The sequence below is a fragment of the Sebastes umbrosus genome, chromosome 4, assembly GCF_015220745.1.
Source record: "Sebastes umbrosus isolate fSebUmb1 chromosome 4, fSebUmb1.pri, whole genome shotgun sequence".
Lineage (NCBI taxonomy): Eukaryota > Metazoa > Chordata > Actinopteri > Perciformes > Sebastidae > Sebastes > Sebastes umbrosus.
In genome coordinates this window covers 1,206,509-1,227,583 of record NC_051272.1, presented here as the reverse complement: position 1 = coordinate 1,227,583, position 21,075 = coordinate 1,206,509, and the positions used below count along the sequence as shown (strand labels likewise).

Here is a 21,075-nt window from a genome sequence, read left to right as displayed (position 1 = left end):
GGTGTAACCTTATTTTAAAGTCAGGGCTGTCTTTTTCTGTGAAAGCACTTCAAACAGGACGCCATATGCGGTATGGTGGCGGTGCTGGTGGAAGTAGTGATGTGCTGCGGTGCTGGTGTCTCTTTCTAATTTTCTGCAGGATCAAGGCCCAACTGTCAGTCTAGGAACTGGAGCCGGGCCGACAGCGTTTACCAGTCGCTCACATTCTCGAGGAATCACTACTTTGAACTTTTTTGCTATTTCATGTCAAGGACCTCCAATAGTAGTTTGACCTCCAGTGAACCCGTGACTGTGAGTTGTTGTAGAATATACTTCAGTCCTCTCTTAAGTTGACTGAATTCCCCTTTTTGCTAATTACAAGTTGATCTGAGACTTTTACCACTGTCTTTTCACTCTTCTTTTCTTTTACTTTGCACCTCTCATGTCTGTGCCACGGCTCGGTATGAGCTGGTAGTGGAGCTGAAGGTTTGTGTGTGGAGGCGCTGGGGGGCAGGGTGCAGAGCTGGGTTGAGCGTACCCAGCCCCTCATAATTACAGACAGTAAACAGCCAGCGCTTTTAAGCCTATTTTCCCCGTCTGATGGGGAGAGAGTTCACTTTGGCGTAAGAAGAAAAGGCAGAGAGGATGACGAGGGAAGGGCAAGACGGTCTGAAGATCACGGTCATCCTTATTCTGGGTGTTGACGTTGTTGGCTGTTTGGTTGGTGAGACTTAGAGACAGGTTTATAGACAGACAGAGACAGACGTTGTCCCCACCCCCCCTAGAACTCCACACTTCTTCTTCTTCTTGAGCGACAGTCTTTTGATGTGCTCTTTCTTACAGTAAGTCTTAATTAAACCCCTGGTTAAAGATATGTCTTCTCTTTTTACTTTTCTCCCTTAAAGCTGTCACATTGATCACCCGTCTTGCTCGGTGTTTCTCTCTGAGTGTGTCTGTGTTTTTCTTTCCGTCTGCCTGCCTGTCTGTGTCCTTCCTTCCATCTCTCTCTCTCTCTCTCTCTCTCTCTCTCAAGTGAATCTCTGCTTCGCTTGGTCCAAATTTATTTCTCCTCCCTCTGCTTTTACCTCCCCGTATACCTCACACACACACACACTTTATCCATCCTTGCTGCATTTTCTGTGCTTCATCTGTTAAACTGAACCCAATCTGAGGCAGTGTGTTCAACGTAATAACAAACAAGTAACAGTTTGTGGATTGGAACCATATGTTCTCTATACCATCTCTCTGTCTTCCTCACCTCCTTCCTCATCTCTCTCTCTGGCCCTCTCTGTCTGTGCACTGCACAGCGCTGGCAGGCGGTTGGATTGGGAGGTTTTCTTTGGCTGCTCCCCCCTCTCTTGGCCTGGGACAGGCCCTGGAGCGTGCTACTGGCTGGGAGTGTGGAGGGGAAGCGGGGAGGTAGTGAAGGGAGGAGGGGAAGGAGGGAGGCAGAGCTTGGGAGGAGGGAGACTGGAGGGGTGGAGGCGTGGTCTGCAGCTGGTAATGAAGTCTTCTCTTTTCATCCTCAGAAGGCAGAGTGTGAGCGGACGGGCCCGGGGTCTGCGCAGCTCCACTGCTTTCTCTGCCTGTAAAGTGTGCCGAGCGCCCCTCCGCTCAGCGCTGCGCTGCCTGAGCGTCGGCGCCCCGTCTCCCACAGCTGAGAGATACAAAGAGACCTGAGAGAGTCTGAGAGAGAGAGAGACCGCTACAGTCATGAGGCTTTCCCTTGTGTCGGCTCCACAGCATTACTCTTGAGGTAAGACTCCAGACTTCTGCTGCTGCTCCTGTCTGTCTCCCTCTCACTGCTCTCCTTACTGCTGTCTGTCTGTCTCTGTTGATTGTTGTGGTGGGGGGTGGGGGGGGGGGGGGGGGGGGGTGATGGGGGCTGTCCGCTTTAGATCCCTCCCACTTTGAATGTGTGTGTGTGTGTGTGTGTGTGTGTGTGTGTGTGTGTGTGCGCACATACAGTATGTGCAGTGATGCAGTACGTAGGTATGTGCATGTGTGTGAGCATGCACACATGAATATACTGTATGTGTGTGTGTGTCTTTGCACATTTCCTACGCTGTTTATGTGTGAGCGCAGACTGAGTCAGCATTCAGTGAAAGGTTTATGTTAATGGTGACGAATGGTTCCTACTAGTCAGGCAGGGAGGAGGGTCAGACCGGGGCTGAGACCTTCTGGAAGGACGAAGACGGGACGGGGACTTTAGTAACAGCTGACTGGAACATATTCTCTGATAATTCAGTTTTTGTTGTCAGGTAGATTTAATATCACTCTATTGACTTGTATTGTTGGTCTGAGCTCGTGCTGGTTTAATATTCAGCTACACAGTGATGCTACCCTCTCATTTGAAATGAGCTGTTAAATGTTGTACACATGAGTGTGTGTGTGTGTGTGGGTGAGCACGTGTAGAGATGTTTATGTGCACAGTTGATTGCTGTTTAAGGCAGACGGATGCAACAGGCTATCAGGGCTCATCTCTGTAAATAAGAAGAGGACAGGAGACGGTCTGTCCTCATCGGCAGCCCAGTGACACCGGGCTTTGAAGTGATTTTCAGTGGATCTGTCCTCCTCCCCGCTGGGCAATTCAGATCCGGCCTGCGACTCTCTCACTTTCATCCACATTCCCTTGGAAATCCATCCATCTGTATTCTTTCACTCACCTCCTTCCTGCTCTCGTTCACCCCACGAGTTCTTGCACCCTGACGGCGAGGCCTTCGCCTCCTATCAACACCTCCTAGCGCTCTCCTAGACTGTATTCCTACGCTTTTATTCTCCATCCCCTCTAGTCAGACACGCTCCTAGGGAACGGGTCTTTCCGATACCTCTCCCGGAAAAAAGAAAAAACCTAAGCGACTTTCCATTAGTTTTCTGCCGGGCCATGAGAATTATGGTTTCCCAAATGAATAGCGTACAGGAGCTCGGCTTAATTGAAAAAACACAAGCATGGTCTGCCATGAAGGAGACGGTCCTTGTGTCACTGCTGAACTGTGCGAATGTACTTTCCAGAGCTGGCGAGGGGGAGAAAGAAAGAGAGAGAGAGGAAAATAGAAAAAGAGCATGCGATAGAGGACAGACAGAAGGCTGAGGCAAATAGGATTATGAAATGAAAAGTGTGGAAACTCAAAAGGACTGATTGAAAACATTGTGGGTAGTATAGAGCAAGAGAGATTTTGAGGTGAATGCAGCCGGACACAGAAAATGATTTTAAAAATCCTTCTTAAGGAAACAAGAAGAAAAAGGAAAGCTGTGTGAATTTCCAGTTTGGCCTCATGTGGTCTCGCAGTCGGGTGAATAAAAGGGAATTTCAGTGGAATAGAAGCAGGCCATCATTAGACATTCTCCCAACAGGGAGGCATCATAACATCTAACCTACTGAAGCTGCTCAGCTGTGTTGCATTCAGACCACCAGTGAGCCTTTATGGACGTTTGTTCTACGCTGCTGCATTTCCCACGTGAATAATACTTGACACATCTTATCAATATCTGCCTCGTTATCTTTTATTGTGTCTGCCGCCTCCCCCCCCCCCTCCTCCCGCCCTCCCGCCCTCTCCGCTGTGTTTGTGTGACATGTTTGTTTGGCAACCCCCGTATGGTGACGATTGAGACCCATCTCATTGGTTCAGATGGCACATTTGTAGCACACATGTTTGCCAGCAGCAGCTGTTGTTGCTAGGGCCTGCAGGGGAAAGCATCTCTTGTTGACTCCTCTCTCTGGGTGGCTCATTTTGTTTGTCAGGGTACTGTGACCTCTGACCCGCGCTACCACCTCCTCTCCTCTCACACTGTTAATGTAACTCTAGACTCCCCTGACAGCCCCCCACACCCACCCCCACTCTTCCACCACACTCATGCATGCATGATTACCGGGAGGGAGAAACGTGGAAAGATCAACAATTGCAACAGTAGATCTTAGTTAAAGTAAGTCTTCTAAAGAAACGTCCACCGGGGATACTGGGATGAAAATGTCTTTAGTCAGGATGACCTCACTGTAACCCGAGAGAGTGAGAGAGTGTGTGGAGATTCAACTGTGAACACTTTCTTTTCTTTTTATGACTAATACACATTTGCATTTTCATCTTATACTTTACTAAAGACTATTAATCATAATCCCCCAACCACAGACTGTGACTACATGACTCATACTATTACAGTTCAATGCCTATAAGGGGCGTGATAACAGCTATAAGGTGGGTTTATTATAAGCTCAGCAGGTACTGTCCAGACCAGTCACCAAGGTTACATAAGACCAGGGAGCTTATTCATTCCTTAATTCCCATGTGGAGTGATAGGGGTCACGACCTCCGACCTCTCCGTCTCACTCTTGACTTTCATTTGGTTTCAGCAGTGAAAGCCGAACAGCGACCTCCACCTCAGTCAGTCAGTCTTTCATTACCAGTGTTCTGGTGTTAAATAACTGGTTGAGATGCAATTTCAGAAGATGATAAGTAAATGAAAACACATTACTGGGGGGTTTCCCTGGCAACCGATTGAACCAGCTTGTCTTCGACACACAGTATTGTCCCTCTGCTAATTTGTGCATTGTACACACATAGTCAATGACGAAAGTTGATAAACTTGTTGCCTTGCTTAAATATCCTAAAAGTCTATAAGCTTATTGTCGGACTGACTATTGAATTATCAAAGAAACTTGTGACTAAGCTGTGAAAACGCTGCCATAGCACACAGTTTTCTCTCAAATGTTACTGACAGCTGGCGTCAACGTACTGTAGATGTTCCCCTGGGAAACACAACCTCCTCTATCATTCTGAATAGTGAAGAAAAGTTAACACGATGTGTCCCCAACGGGAACGCCACTCCTCCCTCCCTCTCTCCATCTTCTGGATTAAAACAGTTTGAACGTGTTGCTTCTTTAATGTGAGCTAATAACGCAGCATCAACGAAGGGGGGGGGAGAAAAGAACTAACCTGAATGGAATGAGTTCTGAATGTATAATAAATAATCAGATTTAGATTTCATTGGACAGGCTGCCCAGATTTGTTCCCGCAGTCACTAAAACTTTGAAAACATCGGAGTCGGTTGGTTTCATATAAACACATTAGAACGCCAAACCTTCATTTCTTTGCCTGTATAATTTTCAGCTAAATTTAAATACATAATTGAAGAGCTGCCTTCATGATTAAAAATCATAAACCATAGGCCTGTGTTATTTCTTGATTTACAAACTTTTACCAGTCCTGTCAGTTTAAGAGTGATAGCAAAGTTACAGTCACATGTTTAGTGTTTTGGTGGTGGAGCTCCACTCCGGTTTATATTTTCATCATCCATGCCTCAGAAATTAATGAGCTGTAGTGTAGTTAGTCAAATAAACTGCGGTATGTATTAAATAAATATTTATTTGGTGGAGCTGATGATGGAAACATCCATTGCTTTCTTTCTCATTATGCTTCTTCTAAACAGATTTTCATGACCTAAACTATGATGGTAAATCCCTCTGTAGTTTGACAGATAACATGTTTTTCATTATTTGGGCTATACAGTAGATATTTAGTGTGTGGCATTATGATTAACCCCTTACCATTCCGCCCTCGTTTTTAGAGAGCTCCACAAGAGTGTCAGCGTTACAGTGATACCCAATTTATGAAATTCCAAGTCTGTTTAGGAACCCCAGTATGCAGAAATATTCAAATACACCATTTTAGAATAGGCCAAAATAACACATTTATACTGCAGGATTTGTGGGCATGTCTGTAAAGGGGAGACTCGTGCGTACCCATAGAACCCATTTTTATTCACATATCTGGAGGTCAGAGGTCAAGGGACCCCTTTAAAAAATCGCCATGCCAGTTTTTCCTCGCCAAAATTGAGTGTAACTTCGTAGCGTTATTTACCGATCTTCCTGACAAGCTAGCATGACATGGTCGGCACCAATGGATTCATCAGGTTTTCTAGTTTCATATAATACCAGTATCTTCACTCTACTACAATCTCTGAAAGATAGAATAGCGGCTGGGCTCGACGGGTTATTTGAATTCTGACTCAGCTCCCATCGCTGTCCAGATACACACAGTAGAATTAACTATTGGTGACAAAGTGTGCATTCATTATAATACCTTTATGCTGCTTTTCCTGCACTTTCTACGATGCATCAGTTCTACAAATAAAAGATTTGTCATAATAAGGGCCTTGTGTGATATCAGGACGCTGAACTGCTGGAGCTGGCTCTGCAGGCCTGTCTCCATCTCTTCCTCAGCTCAGCATCAAATAGTTCAGGTAGGCAGCTTCCTGAGACAACGCCTCTTTACTTACAGCATAAATGGTCTTATCTGACACAACTTCCAAGGGCATTTTAAACTAAAAAAGGTGCATTCGAGTTGCCAGATACTTTGTCCTCCATCCTCTCTGGCGCTCTTACTGACCACCTACAGTAGTTATCCTACTACACCTCGACTTAGGCCTGTAGAAGGATTAGGAGGCTGAGTTTTCTTAAGATGAGCAGATTCACTGCAGTGCAGATGTAAAACACATGACTTGCAGAAGAGGAGAGTTCCCCTGGTTCCATCATCCTTCCACTCCTCCTCTACCTCCCTGTCTGTGTCCTCCTCCTCAAACAGGAGGACACATTAAGCATATTTTCCGTCCTACCGTACTTCTCCGTTTGTCAGATCGCACCTTCGATCTCAAGAGCTCCCCCACAAATCCACTCCCAGACTCCCAGACTGATGTATATATACGTGTATTACTGCGTGCACGTGTATTGTTGCGTACATTTTATACATTCTTGACTATAAGTCACAAGTATCTCTGTCAGATTGTAGGAGGCATACTGCGTGTCTACTGACAAATAACTGTTGGATCAGCCGCCACGTGTTTATTAGACACTTAATCCAGCAGGCAGAAAATTGGCCTGAATATTTGCGTGCTCCTCTGAACGCAGCCCCAGCAGCTCTGATTGCTTCTGACAGTGACAACAAGAACAGGCTGCCTGAGAAGACTTTCTGAAGACCTCCTCCTGCATCGGAACAGAGAAGTCAGAAGAATGAGCCAAACCAAACAAGAAATTGCTTTTCACTCCGAACTTTCTGGAACTTTGAGGTCGTAGCGTTAAAGTTACCACCGCACAAGTAACGCAGAAGGAGTTGTTTGATTTTAGCCTGTATTGGGGGACTTTTAAAGACATTAAAATAGACAAGAAGAGACGTCGGTGTATTCATTCTGCCTGATGCGTTGGTCTGCAGCAGTGACATCAGGTCTTTAGAGGGAGGGAAGTGAGGGAAATCACCAGTAAATTACAGCTCAGGCACATCCCCAGACGCCTTGGCCAAGGTCCTAGAGCTAAACAGCTTTAGGACCGCTTTCCCTTTTTCAACCCCTTTTTCCGCCACATTCCTGCTCTTCCCCTCTCACTCCGAGCCGCGTCTCGCTCCAGATGTGGCATTGTTTGCACACATTTGTTTTGGGCTCGGGCCGGTAAGACCTGCGCAGGGTCTGATGTCATGCTCTATTTAAAGGGAAGCCATGAGAACTGGGTGGAAAGGAGCGCGCTGTGGTCTCACTTCAAAGCACGCTGTCTAGGACTGCTGATGACTGTCATCCGCGGCACACAGCAATCTGTGTCATGGACAGATGACCACATTCATTTAAAGTGTGGACAGACATGTCATTTTGAAAAGGTTCAGAGAGGAGGCACCACTCTTTTCACAAAAGCCAGAAAGAGTTTTTGTTTTGTTTTATCTCCCATCGCCCACCGAGCCCACCGAGCCCACCGAGCTCACTGAACTTATCTCAGTTTCACTGTTATTTGGAATAATCTGCCACTCATACGACGAAACAGTACTGGGTTTTATTTGAAGCTGGCTGTTTATGGTACAACCCGAGTGAAACTCGATACCGCAGTTAGACGAAATGAAAAGATGATGCCCTCAATTGAACCAACAAACATGACAGGTTTTTTTACGGGTCAGAGGAGTCACATGCTGCCTAAACTTTCATGCCTCTCTAATTAGCTCTGTCAGTCAATGAACCTGGCACCTCATGCCATTGAAGAATGGGATAATGAATCTCTTTCTCTCTGTGTCTCTCTATGTGTATTCTGCACCACTGTGAATACGAAGGAATCCATTGTTTAGGGGAGCTAGGGAATGGCACCTTTTCTTTCGCATGAGGGGATCTTTTCCTCGATGACTGAGCTTATTGTGTCTTCTTATTTAAACTGTCAGCCGAGTGGAGAGTCAGCAGCAGCAGCTGACTATCAGGCTCTACTGTCAGATTCCCCATGGGAGCTCTCCCTTCAACACTGTTTGGCCTTCAAACACACGTATTTGCCAGCTCCTCTCTAGTGTCCCGGGTTCAAACAGCTAGAAGCTCTAACCCCGCTGAATATTTCCGGTTCAAACGGGCATGTTTGCTAGATCTTCATCCCTCGCTGCTCCCTCTCCTCACTCCAGAGTGTTTGCTCAGGGAGTTCACAGCTTCTCGGCCCTTTGGGAGTTGAAAGCTGTAATGACACGAAGTGCTAGCAGACAATGTATTTCCATTCAGTCATGTACAAATAGTCACACACGTACAGACACAGAGAGAAAGGGAAAGCAGCGTTTGGAGTCATCAGACAGTCTCTCTCTTTGGCCTCCCAGTGATAAACCCTTCAGGTCTGAAGGTAAAACTGTCACCCTATGAAAACAGGGTCTGGAGTGTTTTTAAAAGCATTGCGTGCCTCACCTGTGTGGTATGAAAATCCAGGTGAGCTGTTTTGTTCTCTCGCAGGCGTTCGGCTGTTTTATTCCGAGGATATTTCGGGAGCTCCTCTCCAAACGAGTTGGCAACGCAGATTGAGCTTTCCCACTTTTGGCAGCACACATAGTTCTGTTCTTGTGTTTTGAGAGTAGTTATATATATAAATGCAGATGTTTTTGACACCAGAATGTGGGTCTCTCTCTCAGCTCAAAGTTCACTAAAGTGCAACGCCACTGTGGTCAACATCAAAGACTTGGACGCAGACGATGTTTGCACACTCGCATGCGCTGACACACAAACAGACTTTTGGATAATTTATATTTACTTCCGTGCAAAGAGCATAAACAATGAAGATGAAATCAGCGGAATTCTCTTCTCTCCCGTGTGTCCCGTCTCACAGCAGCACCCGGCGGTGTCTCGTCCAGCCGTACAGGCCAAGAGAACACGGTGAAAGCATAACAGTTCAGCCCCGGGGGTCAGAAGGTCAAGCACATCTAGGTGATCAGTGCTTCCGCTCCACATTCTGTTTATGACTATGTGTATACACACCATGCAGTCTGTCGGACAATTGTATACACCCCACACCCAGCCTCAAGCTCACACAGCTGGCACAGCCAAACATTCACAGAGTCCGTTTTAGGGAAGGGGGAATGCGTGTGTGTGTGTGAACTTCTTCGACCTAAAGGACCGTCAACTGCCACCCACACACTAAAACGAATGCATACATACTCACAAACCTCTGCAGAGATTGACATGTAGGCTAACACTGCGTGGGAATGTAAGCTCATACCATTAATTCTTAATTCTGGAAACAAATTTTCGCCAGACTGGATTGGATTCATTTATTTTTTTGGCAAAACAGTTGACTGATTGCTTCATATTTCTGCAGTCAGGGCCAGAAGCTCCATCACAAATGTTGCGGTCTCTCTATCTGGAGCTACAGTGTGACAGCCTGCATCTCTTTAAGAAAGGCTCTCGACTGTCTACGTTCATCCATCTCCCTTCACATGAAAGTGGATCGAGATTGGACGGACTCGAGAAGTTGTAGGAGCTGCAGGTCTGAATATCTATTCAAAAGATGCTGTTTGTTCACACAAACTTTCTGAGTGCCACTAAACACATTCAAGGGTAATACACTCACTTTTATAGGGCTGAAACAGGTGGCTGGGCTGCAGGAATGGGAGGTACAGATGGGTGAAGTGACGGGGTGGAGTAATGACAAACTGCAGTAGAAATGGAAGTTAAACATTGTCATTTGAGGGGAGTGTCAGACTGGTTGGAATCAACCTTTACTTTGCTTGATTCAGTTTATTCAGTTTGTATCCCAGATTCTTCTTTTGCTTTTGCATTCAGGAAAGTTGTAAATCTAAAAGGATGAAAAAAGGAAATACTAAATCAGGTTACTCATGTTAAATTTACCACTCTACATCAGCGAACAGTCACTTTTTCCAGGCTGTAAATAAATATTTCACTGATTGCAAAAACAGGAAATCTATCTATCCAAGAAAGTCTCATTTAAACATTAAAACAGCCCTGGAGGCAAAGCTTGTCTTCCTGTCAGCGTGGCAGCAGTCCTGCTTCACGCAGCATCTTCTACTCTTCCTGATGAACTATCTGGACTTTTTACAGAATGGTCATATCAGTCAACACAGCTGACCGAGTCTGTGTGTATGTACGTATGTGTGAGAGCATTTCTATTTGCTTGTGTGCGGGTTTGTTTATGTGTGAGTGTGCAGCCATGTATACACACACCTCCATGTGTTTTTGTTTAAACGGCCCCCTGGAGGTTTCTCATGACTATCTGTGGCTTATATCTCTGCAGTAAAAGGTTGGTGCCCACCCCCTCCAGACTCACCCCCTCAGCACAGTAGTGTATATCTTATTTCCGTGTTTGCATGTAGCCCTAAACTGCCAAGGAGAAGAAAGGGATTTGTTATGTGAACCATGTGTGACTGCTGACGCAGATGGGAGAGGTTAAAGCAGCGGGGACTCAAAGAGCGTGGCTTCATCTGGTTCACTCTCCATCTGATGTCAGACGTGCGATTGACAGGCTGCGAGATGGTATCAGCTCGTAGATGGCCACTGAGGCCGAAAATGATCGCTGATGCTGCTGGAGATAAGTGTGCTTCTAATCTGTATGAGCCCTCTAGGTTCTCCTTCAGGCCAAGATAGCAAGTTGACAAGATACAGTCCCACTTTGCTCAGTAAGTTGTAAGAAATCTAACTTTTTTTTTGAAGAGGGATGACTTCCATCTCTCTCCAGCTTTGGTGAGTGGGCTTGTGCAGCTGGGCTAAACCAACAGAGCTTCTCCCCGTGAGCCACCGTGGCGTTACAAGTCAACACAACAGATACAGAGAGGGTACCGTGGAGGCGGATGTTTTCACAGATTATGGGAGTGATCCACTCGCAGTGGGCTAACAATGGCCTCGTCAGTGTGAGGTGCAGTGGGTTTGTTGCTGCTTTGGTTTGCGTGGTGTTGATGTAGCCCTGGGAAATCTGTCCTGCTACATGTTAACACAGTATTAAATCATCTCACGCCGACAGCATTATCATAAGGGATGTTGACTCTGGAAAGCCACGTATCGGCTCAGATTCCTCCAAAAGTCTCATCGTGCCGTAGCTGTGTGTGGACGGTAACTATATAAAATACATGTTTTAACCTGTAGGGATAAAACAGACAGGAAGCATGCATATATTGACGGAGTATTACAGCATGACTTATGATGCATACATGTGGTTAAACAGTTTAGAAGTTGCAGGATTCAAGAACTGTTATTTGGAAGGAGTAAGATTTAGTTTTAAAGGTTTAAAGCCAATTTTATATTTATAGATGTAGAGTAGCACTTACTAAGAGGACATTACATTCAAGCAGATCAAGTCATTAACTTTTCAACTCTACCAGTCATTGTGTTTGGCAGCCTGAAGGAATACTTCTGCCTATAATTCCCAGAGACCCTGGGCTAAATGGAGGCACAGCTCCAGGTATGCTAACAACATAAACGCTCTGCAGCCCTGGAGCAGAAAGGCTTTTCCTGCTGCAGGTCTTGAAAAAGGAAACCTCAGGCTTTCAGATTTCTTCTAACAATAGAAAGCCTAATAGGCAGATCATCGCCTGGATCCACAAATGCCTCTTTCTCTCAGGTGCTTTTATTTGAGAAGCTTAAGCACATGGAAGGAGCTTAGCTGTCTTGTAGACACAGGCGTACACCTGGGAGAAGGGCTAGGGAATCCCCCGGACGGACTCACTATCAGCAAAGTGATGTTATCTTCTCAACCACTCCTTTTCTTTCCACCTCCGCCACTCTTTCTCTCTTGTCTCTAGACATAAACGCAGACGCCCGGTCTCTGGTGCTGCAGGGAAAGCTACTGATGCTGCAGGGAAAGCCTCCTCCATCCGGCCCGTTTGAAATCCTCGTGGCTCTGTGAGATGCTAGGCCGCCACTGTGATCCGGGCACCTTCCTTTGGCTAGAATGACAGACTCAGCGAGGGGGGGGAAGAGGGCGGGCAGAGCCGAGGTATTCCTATCAGGTTTCCCTCTAACTACAGCAGACTGGGCCTGAGTCAGACCTGCCATAGGGCTCTTCATATTCCCAGAGGCACTCACGTGCATTCTGCTTATGAAATAACATGCTTGGCCTCAGCTATTCTATTTCACAGAATTATTGCTGACATTTTGTTTTCCATGATTTTTCCTAGCGAGCGAGATGAAGGGGAGGATAAGAGTGAGCGGGGGTGGTAGTGTTTTGGTAAAGCAGTTGGATACATCTATTTCTGTTGGAGAGCAGCTCCTCTCAGTTGCGCCATATGTTTTGAATAAAGTAACATATCCCACATAGATATTTTTACGTGTGATCGACAATTAGCCCAAATGTGTTCCTTGTTTTCTGACTGCGGCTCCCAGAGCATCAATAAAGTAGAGTCGAGAAGGAGCAATTTGGAGCGGTTTGATGTGCCGTAACTCACCCGAGTGCTCTGTGATTAGACTGCATTTTCTCCTCTGGTTTGTCTTTATCACTTTCCCTCATTTTTCACTCTTCTTTTACAAAAGAGAGCTCACACTCTTTGCTCTCTTTGCTCTCTTTGCTCTGGTTCCTTTGTGACAATATCATGAAAGTTCATGTGCAATCAGACACACATCAGACAACTTCAAACACAAGCTGTCAATCAGAAGCTTAAAGTGTTATTCCTCAATCTGTGATTTATCTAGTACTGCTGCTTTTCAACTGAGTTTCCCATGCAGGGCTCATTGGCCAGGCTGTGATGGAGGGCACTATAAACCCTTCAACAGAGCTGCTCTATGCCACTTATTATTCAATATCTAACACAGAGCTTCGAGTCATGATGGGCCTTGAGTGAGTTTTAATGAAAGATTTCCTGCTCAGTCCCTGCCAGGTCGTCTACCACGCAATATCGCCTGCTCCCTTAAGAGCTCACTCCTTCAAATTAAGGGGCGAGGGAAAAGCTGCGATGCTAAAAACAGAATATTTTCAAAGCAAGGGGAGCGTATTCAAGGAAAGTAACAGGAGCTGTATCCGACTGTAGACCCCGGCGTGGGTCAGTGAGAGTAGGACTAGTAAAACCCAGAGGGCCATGTCTCCCCCTCTCTTACTTCACCAGTTTAGGCCAGAGATGAGGTGATCCACATGGTGGGGGAAGTGGGAGTGTTTGGGTGTGTGTGTGTGTGTGTGTGTGTGTGTGTGTGTGTGTGTGCGGAGAGACAGGAGGAAAAAGTCAGACTTTTGGTTTTGGTCCAAGACAGGAAAACGCTGAAGTAAGCTCACCCGTCACCTCCCAGACTCCTGGATAAAGCACTGGCCCCAATTATACCTGCAAGATTTATTCTTTTAACACCATTTTAACAGTGTGTGTGTATGTATGTGTGTGTTAGTGTGTGTGTGTGTGTGTGTGTGTGTGTGTGTGTGTAAAAGCCACCGCCAGCCTAATGTGGTAGTGACGCTGAGGAAAGAAGGTCATGCGAGGAGAGCTGCATCGAGGATGTAATGATATATCGGGCTTGTTTTCCTGCAGCAGATGTGTGTTTTCTGACAGCTTGTTTTTTTCAGCCGCTCCTTGATTTGCGACAGGAGCTCACCCGTTTCATGGTGTACAGACAGAACAGACAGAAAAAAAGCCCCCACAGGCAGAGGAAGGAGGAAGGAGTTTGGTCTGTCGAATGATGTCAGTGTTTGGAGAGGATGAGTGTGTTGGTGGTGGTGGTGGGGGGGTGAGATGAGTCTGGCAGGAGGGGAAGAGAAGAGTATGTGTGTGGGGGAGGTAACACGAGATCCCCCACAGAGATGCTAAACTCCATTACAGACTGAAAGAGAGGGAAGAGGACTCTCTTTTACAAGGATGAAGAAAAACGTTCCACTTTTAATCTGTGTGCGATCTAAAAATAACCTCCCCTCTCTGTCGACTGCCCACTGGGGCAGGCTTGTTAAAGAGTCTGTCTCCACCGAGAGAGAGAGAGAGAGAGAGAGAGAGAGAGAGAGAGAGAGAGAGAGAGAGAGAGTCAAAGTACCAAACAAAAAAGAAGAGAGAAAAGGGACAAGAAGAGAGGGAGGGATTAAGATGGAAAATGGAGCACGAGTGGGAGGGAAGAAGGAAGAGTGAGAGCAAAGAAGAAGGAAGAGTGGTGGGAAAGATGTGGGACAGATGAATCTTTGAGAGAGTGAGAATGAGTTCATGAGAGAATCAGACTCCTATGTTGTCAACTATTCCCTCTCGCCACGCCAGTCGGGCTCAATGCGACGGCATTACACACCTATTTGGCCCCAGAGGCTTTTGTGAGTGTTGGTGCAGCAATAAAAGCACCCAGCGCTTGGAAATGTGGAATAACAGAGGACCTTTTACAGGGCCCAGTGGCATGGCTCTTCTCCGAGAGGTTCGCCTCACAAGCACTGAATCACACACAACACATAAGTCACCCATTCTTCAGATGCTTCCCCTGCTTTCCCGTCTCAGCGTCTGACTCACAGCTTGCTACTGTAGCAGTTCAGCCAGCCACCCAGCCCGATGTGTCATCCCCGTCTCTGTTACTGTTACGTCGGCCTTTTTTCCCCCATGGGAAAGTGAATGGAACAGGTGAGTGTTGGTCTGTTTTCGGTGGGGGGAATTGGTGATTTGCGGCAGAGACTCACAGAGAGGTTCTAAAAATACTAGACACCGTCTCCGGGATGTTGAGATCCTCCCTCGGAAACTAAAACAATCTTTGGCCTTATTCACTAACATCCATCTGCCCAAGGCTAGGAGACTCCTCCAGACGGCACACACCCATGGTTTTGTCTCTCTGAACGATTTGGAACAAATGTGGCCCAGCTGCGTCCAGGTGGCTTCACTCTGCTCATCACATGGTGAATCTATTGAATGTCGCGGCACCCTCCCTCTGACCTGCCGTAAAGACCCGACTCTCGGCTCGTTTGATTTCACAATCCGGCTTAAGCAGGGGCTAGTGAAGGCTTCCCATCATCCTCACGGCGGTTCCCTTTCTTTTTATACACACACTGCGATTTCCAGCGGTTACATATTGTTCAGATATTTAACTCAGTCAGCCAACATAGCTGACGAACGACATACGGACCCTTCAAACCGTATCAGGGGCGCCTTTTTACTAACTATGATGTCATTTTTCCCACTTAAAGGAGGACCGCTAACCTCCTTCCACCAGGACTTTTTTCTTGTTTTTTTTTAACAATGGAACATCAGCTGGGCGTCTGTGGAGAGATTGCATCACTGAGGTTATTCAAGCAGCAGCAGCAGAAGTGTGAGAGAAACGAAACAGCACAGAGCCCCTTGACCAATCAACGCCATTCATAAATTCCTGTTAGATTGTAGCCAAGTGCACAAGATCTGCTGGTGACGTGTGGACTGTTTGACTCTGTAGTCACGATTACACAAGCACACCGCTGTCCTCACACGTTCCCTGCTGGCTCTCTCGCTGCTGCTTTGAGGGAACGCCGGTCGCCAATCTTGCCGTAGAAAGAAAGGTATTCCCGGTGTAAGAAAATAGCATGTTCTTCTCGGTTAGATTTTTCCATTTCTATCTCCACAATAACTTTTACTACAGTACACCACAGCGGAGATAATAGTGTTTTCGCTCTCTAAAGTTGGTCAGCGCTGCTTTTAACATTTCAAATCCTTTCAAAACTTTACAAGCTCATATTTCATTTTAATTGCCCTCCACTCCTCTGTGTGAATGCGTGATAGCGAGGTGGATAAGGGATGCAGAGAATCCACTCCACTACTGAGAAGAGACGTCACTCAGATGGGAATACGTTCATTTGTAATTCTTTTCCTGGAACCGTTGCAGTATGCATGCACTCCTCCACATAGTTCTCAGTGCATGAACTTTTAAATTCGTCTCTTTTTTTTGTGAAAACAAAAAGAGGTTAATTCTTAGCCATGAAATTATTTTTGTAGCAGATGAAGAGGACCTGGTATGACCCCCTATATGTATGTTACAGTATGACAGTCCTCAGCGAGAGGAAACAGAACAGGAAAATAGTATAAAAGATATGTAAAGTAATCACGTGTTACATGTGAACAGCTTTGTTTATTTAGCTTTTCTATAGATTCAAATATTGAGACATATTTCTTAAATTGTGGCTCATATTTCTGACTGCATCTTTGACAAAGATCAGGGTGTGTTTTTGTGACCAGTGGTCCTCACATTGCCCCTAAAGACCCACTAACTAGCCCCTAGATTAATGGCTTTCCTGCCGCCCCAGAGATTCAAGCTGTGCCAACACAAATGGTTGGGCACGCGATGCTGGCATGACAAATTGAAGCGAGGGCAAAAGGGCAAAAGACAGACCGCAGCCCAGACTGGTAGTTTTTTTCTAGCGGAGCTGCATGAAGGGCCGCGTTAGAAGCACAATGCTGAGAGCCCAGAGGTCAAAGGCGCGGGGGGGTTACAGACCCGAGCCTGTCCCTCTGCCTCGGCCCTTTAATGGACTGTGACAAGGCTTCCGATCCCAACGGCCCGGCCGAATGGTTTATTCATCAGAGCTGCTGCTCGTGGGTGCAACACTAGCACATTTCGTGCGCATATATAGAGGTTGACACATAAATTACAGTGAGTGTGCTATCCTTACCTCGGCTTGTGCAAATGGAAATGTTTTCATGTGACTTGATGTGCGTAGCCCTGAAAGCAAAAGAAAGCTGGCCAACCTCTACAGTGCTCTAACTGTAGCCACTTCATTTGTGTTATTGATTGTGAGTTTACAAGCTGTCAGAAATGTGAAACATCATTAGAACAGTATACAGAGAACAAGATAAACAGCCACTCCCAGTTCAAAACAGCAACTAAGTACCTCTTTCACTTTTGTGTATCTTAGTCACTGATTTATCCAGAGTTCTGATTTCAGAAATTATTATATCAGGTCATCCCCAACAGCTACTCTTTAGTGACTCATTCTGTCTCTGAGTGAAGTGCTGGCCGTTGTCAACACAATAGTTCAGTGTTGTTTTTATGCTTTCCAAGAAAGTGTGATATGGCATCACATTCTTGTAGTTGTACCTCCTGCGGTTTAAAGTCAATTGGCTAAATCAAAGTGGAAAAACAGAGCCTGTAACTCTACTCATTCTCAGATTAGATTTTTCTGAAATGCATGTGCAATGTGGAGCATTATGCTCACTCTTTCACACACACACACACATCTGTGGGCATGAATGTGTGCGTGCGTTCCGAGGTCAAGAGGGGATCGTTGGTGGTTGTTTGTGCAGAGAGTGTGAGGAAGCAGAGTGACTGTGAGAACCCGAGTCCTGAACACTCCGGGTTCCTTGTCTTTCTCGGTCGCAGAGGAGCAAAGCGTTCGAGCAGATCTAGATGTGCAGCAGCTGTAAAAATAGGAAGGAGAGGGAAAGTATGATTCATGTGATGGAGGAGAGGATTACTTCAACTTGCATATACTGTTTTTTGCTGCACCATGAAGAGGAGCCGAATGATGATTTGCCCAGGTCGGACCTTATCAGCCGGCTCCCACGGTGACTCAGAGCGATGGAGTGTAGGAAAGACCCGTTTGATAAGGGGACAGCTGTGACTTCAGACTTGCTCACTGTCCACTGATTTTTAATTTTCTTTTTTTTCGTGATGAATAATGCGCTCATAGAATTTTGCTAGTCGTGTGTTTAAAGTAGGGTTGTCAATGGATTCAAATATTGAATTGTGATTTTTTTAATCTGTTCAAAATGTACCTTAAAGGGAGATTTGTCAAGTATTTAATACTCTGTCCAAACTGCATGTGATTATCATAAAGTGGGCATGTCTGTAAAGGGGAGACTCGTGGGTACCCATAGAACCCATTTACATTCACATATCTAGAGGTCAGAGGTCAAGGGGACCCCTTTGAAAATGGCCATGCCAGTTTTTCCTCGCCAAAATTTAGCGTAAGTTTGGAGCGTTATTTAACCTCCTTCCCGACAAGCTAGTATGACATGGTTGGTACCGATGGATTCTTTAGGTTTTCTAGTTTCATATGATGCCAGTATGTCCACTTTAAAAATCGCATTAAAGAAATCAGTGGCGTTAAAACTAATTTGCGTTAACGCCGTAACTTCGACAGCCCTAGTTTAAAGTTAGCAACAAAGGGTAAACTCTCGCTGGTATCTGCCTCGAGGCTGCGGCACTAAGCCTCTCTTGTATCAGAAGCACTTTTGCACTTTTAGTATGTTTTGGGCCTCTGGTGTAGCATCGCCTCACGGACTTGGAATAAATCACACTTATTCATCCTGTATACTCTCAAAAAAAGTTCTCATATCACAAGAGGGAAAGAAGTTATCTTTTAAAATGTTTCCGTAAGTAATACTTTATTAAGTGTACCTGAACTGGGTTTATTTTCCATCAGACATGGTTGAGAAGAAATTCCAGAGTACACAGCATTCTCTCTGGGTCGCTCTTTGGCTTGGCCCGGCCGCCCGCCTCACACACAGGCATGTGAAGCCAGAGAGGTTGGGCATGGATGAAGCACAGAAGCCACTTTCTCTCTCCCGGCCTCCAGCGCTGGTCTCCAGTGAGCGTGAGCAGGTCTGAGGGGAACAACGTGAGCTCTGCCAGGGGCTTTGGTTTGTTCCTCAGCCTCCAGTCAGCCACTCACCTATAATAAGGCCTCCTGTTCAACACGGCAAAGGCAATGGGGAGAGTGGAAAAGAATTTACAGTAGCACGGGTTGACTGGGTTTGTTGATCGACCGGAGATTAGTCCTGTAAACACAACTTTGGTTCCGTTAGATACTCTGAGAAGCCTTAATAGAGCTCAATCAGTTTGTGAGCGGCTGTAGTGATTCAGTGTTGGAGAGGGTTGAGCATCCCGATGTACCTTCCTCATCAGGTCTTCACTGAGTCAATTGAGCAGGATCCTGCCGGAGTCTGTCTTCCCGGTTGAATCAGTGGCTGTGTTGTCTGCGTTGGTCGGATGAATCAGTGGACATGTTGTCTCAGCGATGCTGTCCTGTCCAACGTGGATTAGATCAATACTGGTGTTGTGTGGTGTTGGGACAGCAGGGACTGGATCAGTACTGGTTCTGTTCCAGCCACCATGGGTCCACGCTGCACACTCTCTGTGGCTGTATGAATGGCTTCTTGCAGCGGCCGTACAGAGCGTCATTCTTCTCACCCTCATCTGAGGCTGACATCCGAGGGGGGAAGCCCAGGGAGCCGGCAGGCTAAATGTTTTTCTATCCCCCCGGTAGGAATGGACGTATCGGGTGCTGTTTTAATGCGTTTCAAGTAGAAAAACAAGGCAGTGTCCTATGACCGAAGGTAGAAACGACAAGGACAGTAGTGAAAACAGACTGTGGCTCCGGTCGTTTCCCCCCCCCTCCTTGCAGTATACAGCGGGAAAACATCCAGTCTAGTGACAGACTCATCATTAATGCTCCGGGTTTGTTTGTTTTACAAGTTATTTGCCCACTTTGCCATTTCCCCAAGAATCTTAAATACCTCTGCCCCCTTGGCCCTCGTTGGGTCCCGGTTTGAATAGTCCCACTCAGTGGGAGTCCACTATCCCCGAGCTCCTGTCCTCCCCACTGTTGCCAGGTCTAGATGGGACAAAGTGAGCATTCCAGGAATAGCAACACAACTCCAACCCCAGACTCACCTGCTCCCATCCCCCCCCCCTCAGACGCTGTACCCGTTCCTCTGCACCTCCAACTGGGATTGTGAGGGTTCCCTTGAAGTAACACTTTTTCCACATGAAACTCATTTACCCATGAAGCATCTCTAGAACTCTTTTGCTACGCTCAAAGTTTTCCTTTTATCTATGACCCTTGCTCCTCTCTTTCCCTCATTATGTAACAAGACAGATGCCAGAGGTGCGGCTGTGCCAGACGGACGGACAAATCGCACAAATACTTAACACCAGCACGTTTCACCTCTGCAGTCTGGGGGCAGCGCTGACACAGCTCAGTCTGTCAAGCACCACTGAAAAGAGGGAATGAGCGTCCAGTTGATCTCGACGCCTCAGAAAAGGGGAAATATTTGTGAATTTTAAAATAAAGCCATCCTGAGGGGAGAAGCAGGGAGGAGCATTGGGGAGAGGATGAATAGGGTCCTGTGCTCAGCCCCCGGGTGGACTGAACCCCTCTGTTTGCGCTTTTTTCGGCCTTGGCACACAGGCCCGCCTGTGAGGAGTGGGTCGGAAGCAGGAAGTGGTTGTGTAAGGCGATCTGCAGATGCAGCACAGAGAGCCCTTTTCAACGGCGAGACCCCTCGGTCCCGTTCTGCACAGCGACACATCAGGTAGTCCTCCTGCTGCAGCCACAGCAAGACACAGGCCACGCCCACGTGGGACCAGAGAGGGGAGAGATGAGAGGAAACGATAGGACGGAGGACAGAAAGAGGGAGAACAAAAATTGGGAATGATGCAGGAAGGGGGATTACAGTGCAAGGGAAAATGACAGTGTGTGCTTCCCTCCTCTACAGTCACTGATCAGATAAGAGAAGATGTTTACCAGATCGCTACTGAGGTCTTTGCCAAACTTTGACATGGCTTCACGGTCGTTATCCATCAATCTCCTATAAACATGATAATGCGGTTACTTACTGAAATCAGAGACGGAAGATCAAGCTGCAGGTGTACAGCAGGTTCATTCTGTCATGGCACATTATGGAGGAACCTGTTGAACTGTATCTGTCTGTGTCAGAGAAGCTGCTGTTATGATCCCGTCCTGGATCTGAAGGACGTTGGCAGTCAGCACTGGAATCTGTCTCCTCTCTGCTGGACTTCCTTTCCTCTTCCTTATATCTTCCCTCCCTCCTCTGCTGCTCTTTTGGACTTTTGGATTTCCCAGGCGACCTCATTGTTGCAGGTGAATTGCTGAACTCTGTTATACTCTGATTTCCTGTAGCTACCCAAGGTCATCGCGCCCCACCCCCACCCCACCCCCACCCACCCCTCCCC

General features: G+C 46.6%; 1 protein-coding gene across 2 annotated transcripts in view; it reads left to right on the top strand.

Moving 5' to 3' along the window:
* The window catches only part of LOC119486825 (zinc finger protein 469), a 161,865-nt gene that overhangs the window by 125,393 nt on the left and 15,397 nt on the right, over positions 1–21,075 (top strand). Inside the window, exons 1-2 of one of the 2 annotated variants that reach the window (XM_037767260.1) lie at positions 70–291; positions 1,509–1,735. The gene's annotated coding sequence lies outside the window, so the exon portion shown is untranslated. Of the gene's footprint in view, positions 1–69; positions 292–1,508; positions 1,736–21,075 lie in introns of those variants that run through there. The other variant, XM_037767261.1, reaches the window with a different exon arrangement.